This window comes from Triturus cristatus, chromosome 9 (assembly GCF_964204655.1).
Source record: "Triturus cristatus chromosome 9, aTriCri1.1, whole genome shotgun sequence".
Taxonomy (NCBI): domain Eukaryota; kingdom Metazoa; phylum Chordata; class Amphibia; order Caudata; family Salamandridae; genus Triturus; species Triturus cristatus.
In genome coordinates, this window is record NC_140592.1 from 994,701,063 (window position 1) to 994,718,828 (window position 17,766).

General features: G+C 46.1%; 1 long non-coding RNA gene across 1 annotated transcript in view; it reads left to right on the plus strand.

The window, feature by feature from the left end:
• The first annotated feature begins 1,594 nt into the window (after window positions 1-1,594).
• The window catches only part of LOC146799179 (uncharacterized), a 75,246-nt gene continuing 59,074 nt past the window's right edge, over window positions 1,595-17,766 (plus strand). The window contains exon 1 of the long non-coding RNA XR_014968859.1: window positions 1,595-1,729. This is a non-coding gene — a long non-coding RNA (uncharacterized LOC146799179). The remainder of the gene's footprint in view (window positions 1,730-17,766) is intronic.

Sequence of the window (17,766 nt, forward strand, 5' to 3'; positions counted from 1 at the left end):
ATCTCCCATGCACAGCCTGGAGATATCAAAATGCACACGTAGGTTTAGCCGGCTGTGAAGGGCCAGTCAAACCTACATGTGCACTTTCAGTGCTATTTCCACAATCCCCCTCCCCCTACTGACACAGAGACATGGACCCGCCCTGCCCCAGACTGGCGGTGGCGGACTAGAAGTGAAAAATAAAATGACAATAAAATAGTTTTGTTGTCATTTTATTTTTCTTCTGTGTGCTGGCATTTCGCCAGTGGGGCGACGCTCCTCAGCCATAGCAGAGAAGCCGCCCCAGAGTATTCTATGTCTGGCTGTGTGCTATGTTCCCCTGGAAGTCATAACATCCACATGTACTCTCATACACTCACAACTTTCACTCCGAGCATAAACCTTGCCCTCAGGACCGTCAAAAACTTTGAAGTCTTTACCTATAAACCCAAAATAGGATGTAGCGCTTACATATATTTTATTCCAAATAAAAATGATAAAAACAATCTCTCTGAAACTCAGAGACAATTGTAAAGCGCCGCTGATTAAAAATACATTAAAAACATACAATTGATAGACATGGTGCAGCTATAACATATTGAAATCAGCAATACAGTATATACAAAACATATGGAGCAAACCTCCAAGTGGAAACCCAGAAAGCACAATGATATGCACTGTTGCCCTACTTGATCCAACACTATATTTACAACCAGAAAAACTGATTAGATTATTAATCCTATCCACGTGATTCCGATAAATTGGATTCTCAACAACAAACTAGCGTCGACGCGTTTCGGTGGTTTTACAGATTAAATACAAAAACCACCTTCTTCAGGAATCAACATTAATATGGGATTTATTCCTTCATACAGCAGGTTATTATCTGCATAGACAAGAACAAAATAATATATTTTATACATATCCACAGGGAATTCGGAAAGAGTGTTTCATCAGCCCACCATTATTCCAATCCCTATACAACTACTATAATTCACAGTTTTCCTTCACATTTCTTACTTCTTATTTCTTATAGATGGTGATATTTATTAGAACTTGAAGATACAATTTCTAAATATTTTCCATGTTGATTTGTCTTACAACAAGCAGAGCACTAATAGCCTAGCATAATAGTAATACATTCTTAAAAGCATCTGTAGCACTAGATACTCCATCTCAATTCGACACTGCATCTCAATTTTGTATTTACCCGAAAAAACCCAATCAATATAGATGGGAAACAATGCTCACTCTTAGCCATTCACATCACACCTTCACGTCATCTCGATACATACACACTGTGGGTGAGTGCGAGCATTGTTTCCCATCTGATATTGAACTGGGGTTTTTCACGCAAACCTCTGTGGGGCATTTTCTGCATCTTTGCCGGTTCCAGGAGGGGCTGTGTTCTTCGTTGTGCTTCCTGTCCCTCGCAAACCTCAGGATCACTTTCCCTCTTTCACCGCGAGCGCTATCACATGGACACTCACTCTGGTGGGACTCCAAGTCCCAGAGTGCAACGTGAATCTCCCGCCTCCTGCCCACAGCCAGCTGAGAGGGAGGAGCGAGCAGAGCCCATATCAGCGCTGGTGAGATCCCGTGGCGCAGGACGCATGCGGGCCATGCCTGGGCAAAGCCCGGGTCAAGGGCGGGCCGTCCTGCGCCCGTCATCGCCAAGAAGAGGCAGGGCAGGGCCGCCCCCTTTTCGCTGCTTATTCGATTTCAGAGGAGCTGCTGAACATTAAATAAGGTACTGTGTTGACTTCTGATAATGCACCCCTACTTAGAGAGAAATCCGGGTCTCTAAATACGTTTAACACTTGCCAGCCGGGGAAAGTCTGTGTTGTACCCTTGCCTTTGATATTTTATTGTGTCTAATGAAATCATTAACGGTGTGACCATGTGAAAAAGGAAAACCATGGAAGGAACGGGGGGGGGGGGGGGGGGGGGGAACGGAGCCTCTGGCAGGATGGGTAAGGGGAAAAAGGTAAGGAAAATCACTAAGAACATTTCCAACAACTGTGTGATTGATAGAATTGAGACCTTAATCACGGAATGTGAAGGGATATTAGTAGCTGAGTTGCCGGCGCCTACTGGTGTCACTAATTCCCTATCTGAGAAGAGTTGTAGGCGACTGCACCCAGCTATAATACCCTCAATGTTTCAGAACCCCCCCCCCCCGCAATCACATCTCGTGTAGTAGCGAGGTTAATCAAATGGTGACAGTGCAACAGGAAGTTACTTCTCTCCAGCATACCAACCCAGTGACCCACGATGCTGTGATTCACTAAGAACCTTCAGTCATCATTTGCTCTAATCGATTTGCGGCATTGGCCGAGGCCCCTGACTGCTTGGGGGAACTGGCACCCCAATGCCCATTCCCAAGCCTTACCGAAAGCCCCTCTGAGATAACAAGAACCGACGTCCCTATACCTGAAGATCCCATGCAGATTGTCAGCACGCTTAGGTCGGAAATAGGCGCGATGAGGATGATGATCGAGGAGTTTGTGGCTATAGTTAAATTAATAACCCCGGGAAGCATGCTATACCAACTAGCAGCTAGCCTGCCACCCAATCCTCATCCGCAACAGGCACTTATAAATACCTACAAAGAAGGAGTTATTACACATCAAGGCCCCTTGCCCTCCCTCAAAGCACGCGCTGACCAGGCCCATAAGGCATTTAGATACAAACAGGCGGGTCCTTCCCAAAACATTGTCCCCACTAGCCAGGCAAAACAACCTTCTTCGCAAATCAACACAAAGCACATTAGACCCATTAATATATCAGCAAATTCATGTTTGCGCCCTTAAGATTCCTGTCATCTAGAAAAACCTCTTATTCCTCCTTGTGCACAAACACGTACAGTCTTCATGGTCAATGTCCCCAAGCTTGACTTGCATGGCGGCCGTGAAAATGAGACTCTCTAAAAAACAAGGCCATACATTGGATCCGCCATGTCAGGGGTTGTCGTTCACTAATATGGGACTACATAGTCAGGGCACGAAGATGCACACCCCACAACCAATCCTTGGACTACATCGAACTCACCCTGGCCAAGCCCGATCTAGCTGAAAATTTGCTGGCACTAGAATACCCCTGGCCCTCCAGGCTCTTCAGCTATTCAGTTTAGATGTTTTCGAATAAATGCTGATGCTAGGGTGCAGCATAATACACCAGAGGTGCCTGTAGAAGGAGGGGACCACACTAGATGCTATTGACTGACTGAGAATTGCTCCTACCTCACATTCTGAGTCTCAATGCATTCTTTACAATAATAACTCAAGTACCCTTCTAAGCATACAACTATTTTTATTCAATAACCGAGTAAGCAAGGTTTCACCGATCACATTAGTTGTCCTATCAATAAGTTGAGGGACTAGATTGCAGTCACAAACATGGACACTGATAGGGTCGTCCCTGGTGTTGCCCCTGTTTTATTGCCCCAGTCCCAAGTAACTCCCTTTTGTAAGCCAGCCCCCGTTTCGGCCCTCTACCCCCATTTTAAGATTATTTCCTGGAATGTAGGCGGACTTAGCAGCAAATTGCTACTGCCCGACTTTAACAAGCTAATAGAAGGCAAAGACATCTGCCTCTTTCAGGAAACTTGGGGGCATATTATCAAGGACGGCGTTAAAATTATCGCCGGTTTAGCGGCAGGAAACTGCCGCTAAAAGCAGCGATAATGGGCTTGATAATATGCCGCAGAGATTTCCAATAGAAGCCCATGTTCTGGTGTGAACGTGGGCTTCTATTGGAATTCTCTGCGGCATATTATCAAGCCCATTAACGCCGTTTTAGCGGCAGTTTCCTGCCGCTAAAGCGGCGATAATTTTAACGCCGTCCTTGATAATATGTCCCTTGGAGTTTAGCTCCTCTTTACAAGTATGGCTATATCTGTTTTTTTACACCAGCTGTTACCATGGGGAGAGGGCGCCCGTCGGGAGGCCTGATTATCGGGGTTAATATCGCTCTGGGCTGTAGAATCATCAAGCGAAGCTGTGTGAGCCCAGATATAATGAGGCTCACTATCAATGGAAATAAAGGAGCTATAACTCTTGAGCTGTTCAATGCATATGTAATGGGGACAAGAGGGGGAGTTTCTTCAGCTATTGTCTCATCCTTGGAGCAAGAGTTATCTAGGTGCCCTCCCGACTCACACTTTGTGGTTGCGGGAGATTTTAACTGCACGTTTGAGCCTCTTAGCACGGGGGACATGCTGGGATTGGAGGAAGACGATGCAAGATGGGGTATCCCACCCCTAAGCATTCCCCCCATTAAAAGATGGTTATGGGTTTCAATTCATTTGAATGCACTTGCTCTGGAATGTGGGTTGAGGGCTGCAAATGGCATTACACTGTCAGATGCTGAAGGGGCCTGTAAATATAATAGGGTCAGTTGTCCATCTCGCATTGTCTACATCTTAATAGATGTAAGACTGTGGAGAAGCACGATTGACATGGAAATAGTCCCTACTATCGACAGTGACCATAATCCACTTTGTCTGATTATGAAGGCCTTCTGGCCTTCTTCTTGCCCTGTCCCTGGTGCAACTAATAATATGGCGACTAAGGAAGTGGTCCCCTCTAATTGTAGCAGATATCTTAAATGGCCTATAGTTGCTGTTAATGAACTAAAAATGGCTGGAATTATTCGAGTCCTGGTAGAAAATATAGCTGATTTGCAGGTGGCATTTTTTTAATCCGACGCCCCTGAGAAGGCCTTGGACATTTACAGGAGAACTGTAGAGCAGGTGGTTTCCTTTTTTTTAAATAGCTCCTAGTTCTAATTTCCACAAAGCGTGCCCAAAAAGTGGGCAGGCTTGGTTTTCCAAAACTTGTAGACAAATAAGCAAAGCTCTGGCCCTAGCTATTAAAAGCAAAAATTGTCCACATATCCAATCTACTAGGAAAGAGTACAAAGTTGCGTTACACTGTGCAAAACTACAGTGTCAAGAATCCCACTGGCAGGACCTAAAGGACACCAGCTTAGCAGGACACTAGTCTATTTTGGAATCTTGTCAGGGGGGCTAACAGAAAAGACCCTGACTTAATCCCAAATCATATTCCGAGCCAAGTTTGGTTCGACCACTTTAGGAAACTCTATACGGGGACAGACACAATTTGTCAAGAAGGGCCTTATGACCAGCCAAACCCCCACCTCACCCTAAATACTTGTGACTATTTTACTTTAAATGAAGTAGAAGCGGCATTCAAAAGAATAGTCCCGTCAATAGCCCCCGGACCAGGAGGATCTACTTATTGCGAACCCCAGTAATTGGGCAAGATATATCATGCTCCTCATTAATTCCATTTCCAACTGATGCCCTATACCCGAGTCGTGGAAAGGCGCAGAGGTGGTGCCTATTTTTAAAAAGGGAGCTAGGGAGGACCCTGACAACTATCGACCTATTAGTCTGATCGATGCTATCCAAAAAGTAATTGGCAGGGTCCTGCTGCAGAGAATTAAATTCTGGGCTGAGAAGGAGAATATCCTCTCCCAATATCAGGCGGGTTTTAGGGCCAGAACTGGGACAGTTGATCAGGCGTTCAGGCTGCTGCTTCTTTATTGGAAGGTAGTCGTGATAGGTGGAGGCAGTATTTATCTTGCTTTCATTGATCTGAAGACTGCCTTCGACCTGGTCTCCCGGTATCGATTGTGGAAAGTTTTGGGTGAGATGGGCATTCCCCCGTTTATTCTTAACTTGCTTGTTTGATTGCACATGGGTAATTATGCACAAGTGAGATGGGGGTCACAAGGGCAAAAAACCGATAGGATCTCAGTGAACAGGGGGGTACGCCAGGGCTGTGTTTTGACGCCAACCCTGTTCTCCTTATATGTGAATGGGGTGGTTAGTTTCCCTCAGGAAATTCCATCTGATGCCCCGGCCCTGGCAGGAGATAGGGTACCCAACCTCCTGTTCGCAGATGATACGCTGTTGATCTCAAAGACCCCGGTAGGATTTCAGAGACTCCTGGATAGGTTTCAGCTCTTCTGCACCTCAAGGGGGCTGGTCATTAACACTACAAAGAATAAACTGATGACATTCAACCCCTACAAGCCCTTTAGGCATATTTTACCCTGTGTGATACGTGTTTGGAGAGAGTCAGCACTTTCGATTACCTGGGCATTCGACTCTCCGAAACAATGCATTGGAATCCCCACATTAATAAGATGCTTCTGAACCACAAAAATGTGGCTGGGGCAACAGGCAGAGAACATCGCTCCTCACAGAGCAGACCCGTTGCCCCAGCGCTCAAGATCTACGCCGCAAAGGCAGTTAGTTCGGCCCTTTATGGTGCGGAACTGTCGGGGTTTAACAATGTGCAAGAGATCTGTAGATCCGAACACAAGTTCCTGAGAGAGCTAGTGAGCCTTCCCCGAAATGCCCCACTTAAGCCCTTGATGAACGAAATGGGAAGACGCTCTTACAGAGACATTGCTAGATCAAGACCACTGTTTTATTGGGCTCGATTGTTGCGAACTGCCGAGCTTACCAAATATGCGGCTGCATTTAAAGAGGTAATTAGCTTAGACGGCAACCACAGGGTCAGTGGGATTAACAATGTTAAGAAACTAGTATTTGACCTAGGCCTCAAAGATTATTGGGAAGGTCAGAACCCACCCTGTAAGGACGATCTTAAAAAAGTATATTGGGCCTGGACTGACACACAGGAACTTAGTAACCCCAGAGTAGGTAGGATGGCAGAAGATTTTTATCAGTTTAAGCAGCATATATTTTTGGAACCATATTTAGACTTCATTCAGAGCCCAAGAGATAGGGCACTCTACATACAGTTTAGGGTTGGCTCCCTCTTAGTTCGTGAGCTGACTGCAAAATTGAGTCCTCCTCATCAGACAATTGCATTCTGCCCCTGCTGTGATGCACCAAAAGAGAGCGTGGCCCACCTCATGTTCGCATGCCCAGCATACTCCCGGGCCAGATCAAGGTCGATAAACTGATCTGTAGACAGCTGGGTACCTCGGATCATTGTGTTGCTTTGCGGATCTTGAAATCAGATCCAAGATTACTTTTTGTCTGTGGTGTGGCTAAGTACCTTGGCTGCATTTGGCTCGTTAGGTTTACATTTTTGCGTAGGGAGGTATGATTTTAGACTGCAAACGCATTTTTATATATTTTCAAATGTCATCAAATAGCTGAAAAAGATTAAATGTTTCTTATTCTCATTCAATTAGTTTTACTTTCTAATTAGATCTTAGTATTTTTAAATCCACAAATGAATTCTCCATCTCGACTGAGGGTTTAGTGTGTTACTGTTAATAACTACTAACAAAATGATCAATCCTTTGTATATTATGCTCAGATGGAATGTACATATTTACTTTTCTTACTGTTTTTATGATAACTCGTATCTTTTATCTGTGGATTGTAAGAATGATGCTAATTTTATGATACTTGTTATCGAAATAAAGCTATTTGACTGAATGACTTGGAGGTTTGATCCATATGTTTTGTATATACTGTATTGCTGATTTTAATATGTTATAGCTGCATCATGTCTATCAATTGTATGTTTTTAGTGTATTTTAATCAGGTGCACTTTACAATTGTCTCTGAGTTTCAGAGAGATTGTTTTTATCATTTTTATTTGGAATAAAATATATGCAAGCGCTACATCCTATTTTGGGTTTCTTGGTAAAGACTTCAAAGTTTTTGAAGGTCCTGAGGGCAAGGTTTATGCTCGGAGTGAAAGTTGTGAGTGTATGAGAGTACATATGGATGTTATGACTTCCAGGGGAAACTAGGGGGCATATTAGCAAGACCGGCGATAAAATTATCGCAGTTTTAGCAGCAGGAAACTGCCGCTAAAACGGCGATAATGGGCTTGCTAATATGCGTTATAGAATTCCAATAGAAGCCCAGGTTAGATGTGCAGGACATCTAACCTGGGCTTCTATTGGAATTCTATAACGTATATTAGCAAGCCCATTATTGTCGTTTTAGCGGCAGTTTCCTGCCGCTAAAACTGCGATAATTGTATCGCCGGTCTTGCTAATATGCCCCTAGGGGGCATATCACCAACAAACTGCGATAAGCATCGCTGTGCGAGAATTTGCATAACGCCGGGTATCGCCGGAATTAATCGCCAAGATAATGCTTTATTATCAATGCTTATCTCCACAGCGATAAAAATTCCAGAGAACAGCGGTGAAAATCCAGCGATGCAAGTACAAGCGCTAAGGGAATCCTTGTTAATTGAGAGATGTGGATTTAGGCTTAGAATCCACCTCCTTTATAAATATAGCTAAGTCTGACATTTAGCAGATATTAGCTGTTGATGATAACCGCGGTTAGCTCTGTTTTTTATGTCGCTATAGGAATCAGTGTCTGGCTTGGTGATACCGCGATGTGCGGTTAGGGACTTTTCCATGGTTGTTTCCAGAGGGAACGCCTAGGGAATGCCTACTTTGCATGTCATTAGCGATTATTATCGCTGACATGCAAAGCGGCATTGACACGGGCGCTATTCCCAGCAAGCCGTCGCTAACAGCTGTTAACGACAGCTTGCTGATAGGGCGATAAACATATCGCTTTAGCAGCAAAAAGTGCCGCTAAAGCGGCAATATTGCTCTTGATGATATGCCCGTAGGTTTTTCTGACTGTTACTGAGTGCTCTGTTCCCTTGGACAGTGGAGCCACCTCTCTTGTTTTTCACGTGTGTGCTATGTTACCATTAGTTTAGAGAGGCATTTTGGTGCCATTTAGACAGGGCTTGTGCATAAGACAGGTCTTGAGTTCAACTGTGTGATTAGCCAGGAGAATGAGAGGGACATCAAAGCAAGAGGATGTGAATAGGGTATTTAAGTCCTGGCATGAGATGCTCTAGGTAGTTTTGGACGCATTGTAGCTTGAAGATCACCTTGACATAAAGCTCTATTTTTGGTTGTATTTGAATATTCCATATCTGAGACCGCCTCATCAAGGGCAACTGTGGAAGGATTTCACACAGAAGGCATAGATGGTGCAATCTACTCTTTTTTGACACTGTATATCTGAGGCATCAAGGACAGGTTGATCTCTAGGATGTGAAGATGCTGGGAACAAACTTGTGGCAAACCCAGAGAGGGAAAGGGCAGTTGGATGGTACTGCATACGGATTTTCAGATCCCATCAGCAAAATATTTACTTTAGTGGTATTCAGATAGAGCTGCGTGTAAATGTACATGTCTGTCAGGCAGTCAAAGATCTGCCTTCATTGACTTTACTCACTAAAAATGCTGATGTATGGCTTGAGAGTTATAGTCCATGATGTAGTTTCTGAGACTATCACCTATGGGAATCATGGACTTTGAAAAGGCTAGGTGCCAGCTGAACAAGAAATGTTGCTCGGGGCATGGAGCTATGAAGAAAGGCAGTTCAAAGTGGAAGAAATGTTCCTCTTGCCCGAAAGAATAATTGTCGAGTGCTGATGATGTGGTAATGGATGGTACTGGTTTCAAAAGACACCAACAGGTCACGTTGCATGAAGGTGCATGGCTTCCGCGGGTCTGCGAAAGATAGACTTTCTGCCCTCATGCCTATAATGCCGTCTCTATGTCTTTGCACTGGCAGAACTCCAAGCTATAGTCTAAAAAAACAGCATTGTGATCAGGGTAATTGGAAGGTGGCCTTCAGCACTATTTGTAAAATCTGTGCAGCACAAGAGAGACCCAATACTGGTCTGTAATAGACCAAATACTTTGGTGCATCATTAAGCTTCATCAGGAGTGGCGTGGCTAGGCCTTGTGTGAATAGTTGAAGGACATTGTGCAGCAGGGACTCATTTCTGATCTTTGTGATGATAAGCGGGAGGGCAGCCTGTCCCATTTCATTGCCTTTGGGTTACAGAGTTAATTGGGTTCTTTTGACGTTGGGCAGGGAATCAGAAAGGCTTGCGGAGCTGCCCTATGCCAACATTTAGTGAACAAGGGCCTTTGTTTAGAAGGAGAACTTTATATGGTCATGGTCAGATCTGAAGATTGGCCAGTCATGTTACTAGCTACATGAGGGGCAGCACTTATGAAGTCAACAAAACTAAAATAATCTCCCATTCTGAGCTGGGCTTAATTTCTTTTGTAAAACCGTATAATGCCAAATCCGGAACTGAAAACAAAAACCAATGGCCAGACGTGTTGAAGGGCAAAGCAGGCGCTGAGCAGAGCTACTGGTCATGCATAGGGGCTAACCAATTTGGGGGCATATCATCAAGGGCCGGCGCTTAAATTATCGCCGCTTTTGGGTCCGTTTTTGGACGAAAAGCGGCGATAATTTTATCGCCCTATCAGCATGGACACGCTAACGTGTGAATCCATGCTTTAACGCCCATTTTCTGTTCGCCTCGCCTCACTAATGAGATGCGAGGTAGGCTTTCCCGTGAGAAATACAGCGAAAATAATCGCCCATTTTCTTTTCGCATCACTAATGAAATGCGAGGTAGGCGTTCCCTAAAATAATCGCTAACGAAGGATCTCCCTATCAACAAGGGAATAGCTAACCGGCCTAGCGACATTAAAAGTAGTGCTAACTGGCTATATCGCTGGTTCTTTACGCCTGCTAATTCTTTGACTTAGCCATGTTTAACATGGGAGGTAGATCGTCATGCTGAGTCCACATTTCCCTATCACCAATGTTTTTACTATCGCTGCTTTTGATTATCGGAAGTAATCCTGCGGTATTGCCCCTTATTGCCGCTATTGCCGGGATTTCTATCGCCTCGGCGATGCACGTTGTTGATAGTGCGCTCACCATGCGATAGAATCCGGCGATAGGCGGCGTTACTAATGTGCACGCTAAACATGCCAGCGATAATTCTCGCTGGCCGTTGATGATATGCCCCTTGGAATGTAGTCATTCTGTGTGACAAGCATCGTGATAAGCAGCCCCCTGCAGATATGCCATTGCGAACCTTCATTTGACACTTGCAAATGTGTGCGCACCCGCCGGCTAATGAGGAGCAATACACACTGGGGCTGTTTGCGACAAGTATGGTAGGTGCAAACATTAGAAAGGTTTCCACATGTGGTGAATAGCCGATAACCATACGCAAAGTGCAAACCGTTCATCACGGGTGCAGGCAACTGTGTCTCGATCAACATGTGCTGTCATCTCACCATGTCCCCTGCAACATTTTGGGAGTTTACAACACAAATGAAAACACTCTCGGTTGCACAAGTGGATTTGCGCATTTGTAAGCCAAGAAATTGAGAAAAATAAGAGCTTACAGTATCCATGAAACAGAAGCACACACATTCAGGCACCCGCAACCTAAGTGTGTCAAATGAAAACATGATGTCAAATGAAAACATGACACGAATGGGAATAATTCATTTTATTTTGGTAGAAGTAACGGAGCCAATATGTGCTCACATTGGTGAGTGATAATTTAAAATCAGAAGTTCAAATTGTTACACCTGCACAACAGCTTTCATAAAAAGCAAAGAAAAAACCAGGCTCAACCAGATGCAAATTGCATCAAGTTTAGCAAAGTGCATCCCTGAAAAATCTGGTGTAAGTGACAGTCATCTTTATGATGTTGAAAACTCGTGCATTAAATGGACATGCAAGTGCACCATAATCAATAAATGTCACCCAGGACAGATAGGAGATGTCTTTTACTATACTGCCCACTTCCACAGAGTACTTGAGATGTTTGGCAATCACTGACAAAGCAACACACAACAGTAAAACAACTGTTTAGTTTGTGTAATTGGCTCACTGTATCCCCACTCCTAAATGTGCGCGCTGTAATATGTATCAGTGGTGTCCCTTTTCCAAGACAATCGCAGCACTGTATTGTACACCATTGGCAGATACCATCAGCGATGCAGTGTCCAAGAATGGCTCATTCAACACCATACCCATATATGTTCCCTAGTAGTCACTCAAATGAAGTACTCTGTGTAGAAGTGAGCGGTATAGTCGTTGTGGGGGCGGAGCCAAGGGGTCCAGGAGGAAGAGGCAGGGATACAGCCGGAGGTGAGTTAGTTAGAGCAGGGACGGGGACCGAGCAAGGAGTCAGAGAATAAAGCTCGTAACAAAAGTACATTTAGTGTCTGTGGTCATTGGTAAGGACACAACAACTGGCGACAAGGGTGGGATTCTGCAGCCCACCACCCATCGAACCTCAGGAAGAGCATCCCGTCCCCTGTAGCATGAAGAAAGAAAACGGCGTCTGAAGCAGAACGCCGGTTCGCGCCAAATTCTGATTCACCCCTGATGCGTGCGAGTTAGCACACGAGTGAAGAGGAGAAATCGGGAGCCCACCCGAGCCTGCCTTGCTGCTCCGGTGATCGGGAGGTGTTTGAGGCACTGTTGAAGCCTCGTGGAAGGGATCGGAATAAAGAGCGCTGTTGCGCACCAAGAACAAAAAAAGAAAAGCTCACCCCCGATGCGTGAGGAAAGGCACGCGCACAAAGAAAAAGTCGGGAGCCTACCCCGAGCCTACCTGGATGGGTGAAGTGTCCAACAACTGTGTGAGACACTGCTGATGTCCTGGCACCTGTGGAAGTGGCTGCGGGTGAGTGCCAAATGAAGCTTGGTGAGCCTGAAGAAAGACTGCAGCCAAAATCTCAGGGGTGTGAGAGTTTCTGTTTGGCGGCCATCTTGGAGTCAGGCGTCCTTGAAAGACACCCCTATGAAGTTCATAGGCGGCCATTTTGAAGTCAGGCCAGGCCAAACAAACAAGCATTGACTGAGGAAAAGGCCTGAACAAGTAAACAAGCACAAGCTAATGCAAAGGGGAAATAACAAATAAGCCCGAGACAAAGCAAACGGAAAGCAACAAACAAGCATGTGCATAGACAAGAGAGAAACGAAAGCATACTGTCAAGATGTCGAACCACAACTCTCCACAAAGAAATGAAGTCAAACCACTCCTGACGGGGGTGTCACACCTGCATCCCCCGGAACCCCTTACGCTGACGACTGGAGGGAGCATGGGTCCCCGATGGCAGGAATGGCTCGAGGACTTTGAAGATTATATAAAGGGATCAAAAGTGACAGAGGATTAAGACAAAGTGATTGCACTGAGAAATCTTGTGAGGTAAAGAAATTAGCAAGTTAAGCAAAGAATTGCCGACGGCAGATACAGGAACCTATCATAAGGTGCGAGACGCTCTGAATAAAAAGTTCCTACCTAAGAGAAATGTGGATTACGAGAGATATGCTTTTCATCAAGCCCGTCAAGGGAAGGAAGAAGTGATGAGCACATTCATAACGAGACTACGTCGACTGTCCAGGTACTGCGAATTTGACGCGTTCTCAACAGATGATGCCATCAGATCACAAATAATCGATGGCTGTCAATCCGAGACGCTTAGGAGAAGACTATTAAGAAAGAGTCATAATCTGGAGGAGATTGAGGAAATGACCCGAGTTTACGATCAAGCAGAGGAACACGCCAAGAGCATGGAGACCGGGCGCACTGATAGAAGGGAGCAGGTATGCCGAGTGCAGGCCAGTCGTAGTCGCTGGCACTCGAAAGAGCGACAACACAGATCGCGACCGTCCTCTCGCCAGCGATACACTGAGCGTAGAAGTCATGAGTCAGGCTGGAGAGACAAGAAACAAAACAGCTCGAGGAAATGTTATCGGTGTGGGCACGACTTCCCGCACAGGGATGCCTGTCCAGCCATGGGCCAGCAATGTAGGAAATGTGGACGGATGAATCATTTTGAAGCAATGTGTGGGGACTATCGCAGGGAAAGAAGGAGTGAAAGGACAAGGCCTACTCGCTCTGACACCAGACGACACCATGCGAAAGCCGTACAAGATCGACCGGAGTCGTCCTCTGGCTCTTCGCATTCCAGCAGAGAATCAAAGAGATCCCAATGGTCGAGGAGGTCGTTGTCCAGGGATTCCCGATCAGGGTCACGGGAATCGGAATACACTATTGAATATGCAAGTATGGTCGCGGATCCTGACCAGCTCCAGAAATACCCGAGACTAAATATAAGTGTAGGGAATCACGCCACGAAATTTGTTCTGGACAGTGGAGCGTCACTGAACTATATCCCGTGACGGAATACAAGAAAATGAAGCCACCGCCGCCTTTGAGTCCAGCATACGTCAAGGTATTTACCTGGATGTCAAAGAAGCCTCTTCCCTGTCTGTGAAAATTCCCAACAACACTCAGGCACCAAACCATGTCTGTGCCGGCATTCATATATGTAATTGATGGCCCGGAGGCTGATTGTCTTCTCAGCTTACCCACTGCAGAGCGCCTTCGTCTAGTTGAGATTCTGTATAGGGTTAGTGATGACTCGGACATTTTACACAAATTCCCCAAGCTATTCACCGGGCTGGGAAAGATGAACAGATGTCAAATTCGACTTCACATTAATGAACAGATAAGACCGGTAGCACAACATCCCAGGCGAGTGCCGGTCCACCTTCAGCAAGCAGTGGAGGATGAACTTCAGGAATTAATAGCAAATGACATCATTGAACGGACCGACGGTCCCACACCATGGGTATCGCCGGTAGTTATCGTGCCGAAATAAGGCACTCCAGGGAAGGTGCGCCTATGTGTTGACATGCGGCTTCCTAACACTGCCATCGAAAGGGAACGTCACCCCGGGCCCCATCTGAGTGACATGATCTCTGCATTAAATGGTGCCAGGGTATTTTTGAAACTCGACTTGAATAAGGGATACCATCAGCTGGAGTTGCATGAAAAGTCGAGATACATAACAACATTTGCAACTCACCTGGGGCTGTTCCGATACAAACGGTTAAGTTTTGGTATTTCCTCGGCTGCGGAGATCTTTCAAGAGGCTATCCATCAGACTATACACCATATACCCAACACGTTGAACTACAGCGATGATATTCTCGTGTATGGGTCAAATGTTCAGGAACATGATAAAGCTCTAGATCGGGTATGTCATGCTCTCTTGGAAGCTAATCTAACCCTAAACAAGGACAAGTGTGAATTTCATCAAACCACTCTCAAATTCTTTGGACATGTGTTCTCTGGAGCTGGGATGAAGCCTGACCCTGAAAAAGTGATGGCGCTCAATGACACCAAGAGTCCCCAGAATGTCAGTGACATTCGATCGTTTCTGGGCATGGCCAGTTATTGTGCCAGATACATAAAGGACTATGCCACAATTAGTCATCCCCTCCGAACGCTTACGAAGCAAGGACAGCCTTTTGTCTGGACTCCTCAGTGTGAGCGGGCGTTTCAAGACATCAAACGTGCAGTTGAGTCTGCCGACAACTTAGCTTATTTCAGTCCTAAGAGAAAGACTGAGATAACTGTGGATGCTAGCCCTGTGGGCCTGGGTGCAATTCTGGCTCAGTATGACAATGACATTGATCAACGGCACATTGTGGCCTACGCCAGTCGCAGTTTGTCAGACACGGAGAAGGCGTATTCTCAACCAGAGAAGGAAAGTCTGGCAGTTGTATGGGCCTGCGAACATTTACATGTCTTTATCTATGGCAAACATTTTACCATGGTGACTGATCATCAGGCGCTTGTCACCATCTTTGGAAACCCCAGGTCAAAGATGCCACCTCGGATTGAGCGGTGGGGTTTGCGTCTACAGGAATATACCTACACAATACTGCACAAGCCGGGAAAGTCAGCAAATCCGGCTGACTACATGTCACGACACCCTTTATCATCACCGGCATCACGACCATCGATGGCCGAGGAACACATCCACATTGTGGTGGGCCAAGCTCGGCCGCCGGCAGTTCCTCTGTAAGCCATTCAAGAAGCCACTGCGCAAGACGTCGTCCTGCAGAAAGTATTACGCCGACTGCAGACTAATCGGTGGAGACATGACAGTGAAGAAGAAGGGAATGATCCCACAATTCGACAAGAAATGCAAGCATTCCAACATGTGAGTGATGAAGGTCTGTTGCTGAGAGACCAACGGATCGTCATTCCGACACAATTGCGCCAGGGCATCATCAATCTCGCCCATGAAGGTCACTGGGGAGTGGTCGCGACAAAAAGAGCTCTCCGGGAGCGGGTGTGGTTTCCGCTTTTGGATCAAATGGTGGAACTCACCCTCAAAGTCTGTCCCCAGTGTCAACTTGTCAGTCAAGGAGCTCCCCCAGCTCCTCTGCAAATGACAAAACTGCCCAGTGGAGTGTGGCAATAACTTGCCATGGACTTTTATGGACCTCTTCAGTCGGGAAAATATGTCCTGGCAATAATGGATGAATATTCAAGATTTCTACTCGCCCAGTTCGTATCATCCACCAGTGCATCAAGCACCATTGCGGTGTTAGACGAAGTGTTTGCGGCATGGGGTATTACCAAAGAACTCAAGACAGATAATGGCCCTCCTTTTAATGGACACAAATTTAGTGAATTCGCAAAGCATTTGAATTTCAGGCACCGTAAAGTCACGCCCTTGTGGCCGCAGGCCAACGGGACTATTGAAAGGTTCATGGCCACTCTCAAAAAGACCTTTCAACAGGTTACAGTCGAGAAAAGGGATCTTCAAGTGGCTCTCAACGAAGTTCTAAGGGCTTACAGAACAATACCGCATGCCACCACAGGAAATTGCCCTGCCACACTAATGCTTGGGCGACCAATCAGAACTCGGATACCTACCTGGGAAGGTGCGCTGAGAGCGGTCTCACCTGCCCAGGTTCATCAGGAGGTAACAACAGCTGACCGAATTGGAAAAGACAAAATGAAGTCATATGCGGACGCCAGACGGAGAGCAAAATCACCATCCATACATGAAGGGGACTGTGTCATAGTTAAACAGGAGCAGCAAAGGAAAACGGACTGCAAGTTCAGAGCTGAGCCCTTGACGATTACCCAGCAAAAGGGTACCATGATGACCGCAGAGTCTGACAGCAGGAGAATCACCAGGAATGTATCACATTTTCAAAAATGCACCCCAGGCATGAGAGAGTCGCTCCAGAAGATGATGGGAAGACCAGAGAGTGAGGAGAGAGAACGGCCTGAACCGGCAGTCGCGGTTCAGCAACATGATACTCACGCAGAGCCTGAGTCCGAATCAGGAAGCGTACTTCTCCGACCTCGACGAGACATTCGACGGCCAAAACGACTTATTGAAGAACTATGAACAAGTCAGTTATTTTGTTTTGTTAACAAAGGGGGAGATGTAGAAGTGAGCGGTATAGTCGTTGTGGGGGCGGAGCCAAGGGGGCCAGTAGGAAGAGGCGGGGATACAGCCGGAGGCGAGTTAGTTAGAGCAGGGACGGGGACCGAGCAAGGAGTCAGAGAATAAAGCTCGTAACAAAAGTACATATAGTGTCTGTGGTCATTGGTAAGGACACTACACTCTGAAACACAGTATACGCGAAAAATGCAGTGCTGTCAACAAATGAATCATCATGTTCTCAACACATCATATTAGCATATATGTGACACATGTGTAGTGTCCTGCGTGGACAAAAGGAACACGGACACTCGTGGTTCTTGTGGAGGTTCTTTATTTGCGACCTCGCTATATCTCTGGTATCGGCTAACTGCTGTTCCTGGCTCCCGGCTCCTCCCTTTCCGCCCGCCCTCATCCTCCCTCGGGCAGGTCCTAGTGCCCCTCATGTGGGGTGCATCATTACATCTCCCTCCCCTGTAAACAAACAAAATAGAAACAACAAAAGAAAAGACAGTTTCAACTTTACAGTTCTTCAATCAGGCGAGATGGTTTCTTAATGGTCTGCTTGGGGCGTGATTGATGATCAGTACTGCCTCGCTCATGTTCGCCAGTGATTTCCATCAGTGCCTGACTGCAGCGGGGCGGTGTCTCTGGTTCTCTTTTCTCAACTCGCAGTTCAGTCAGTAGTTCCTT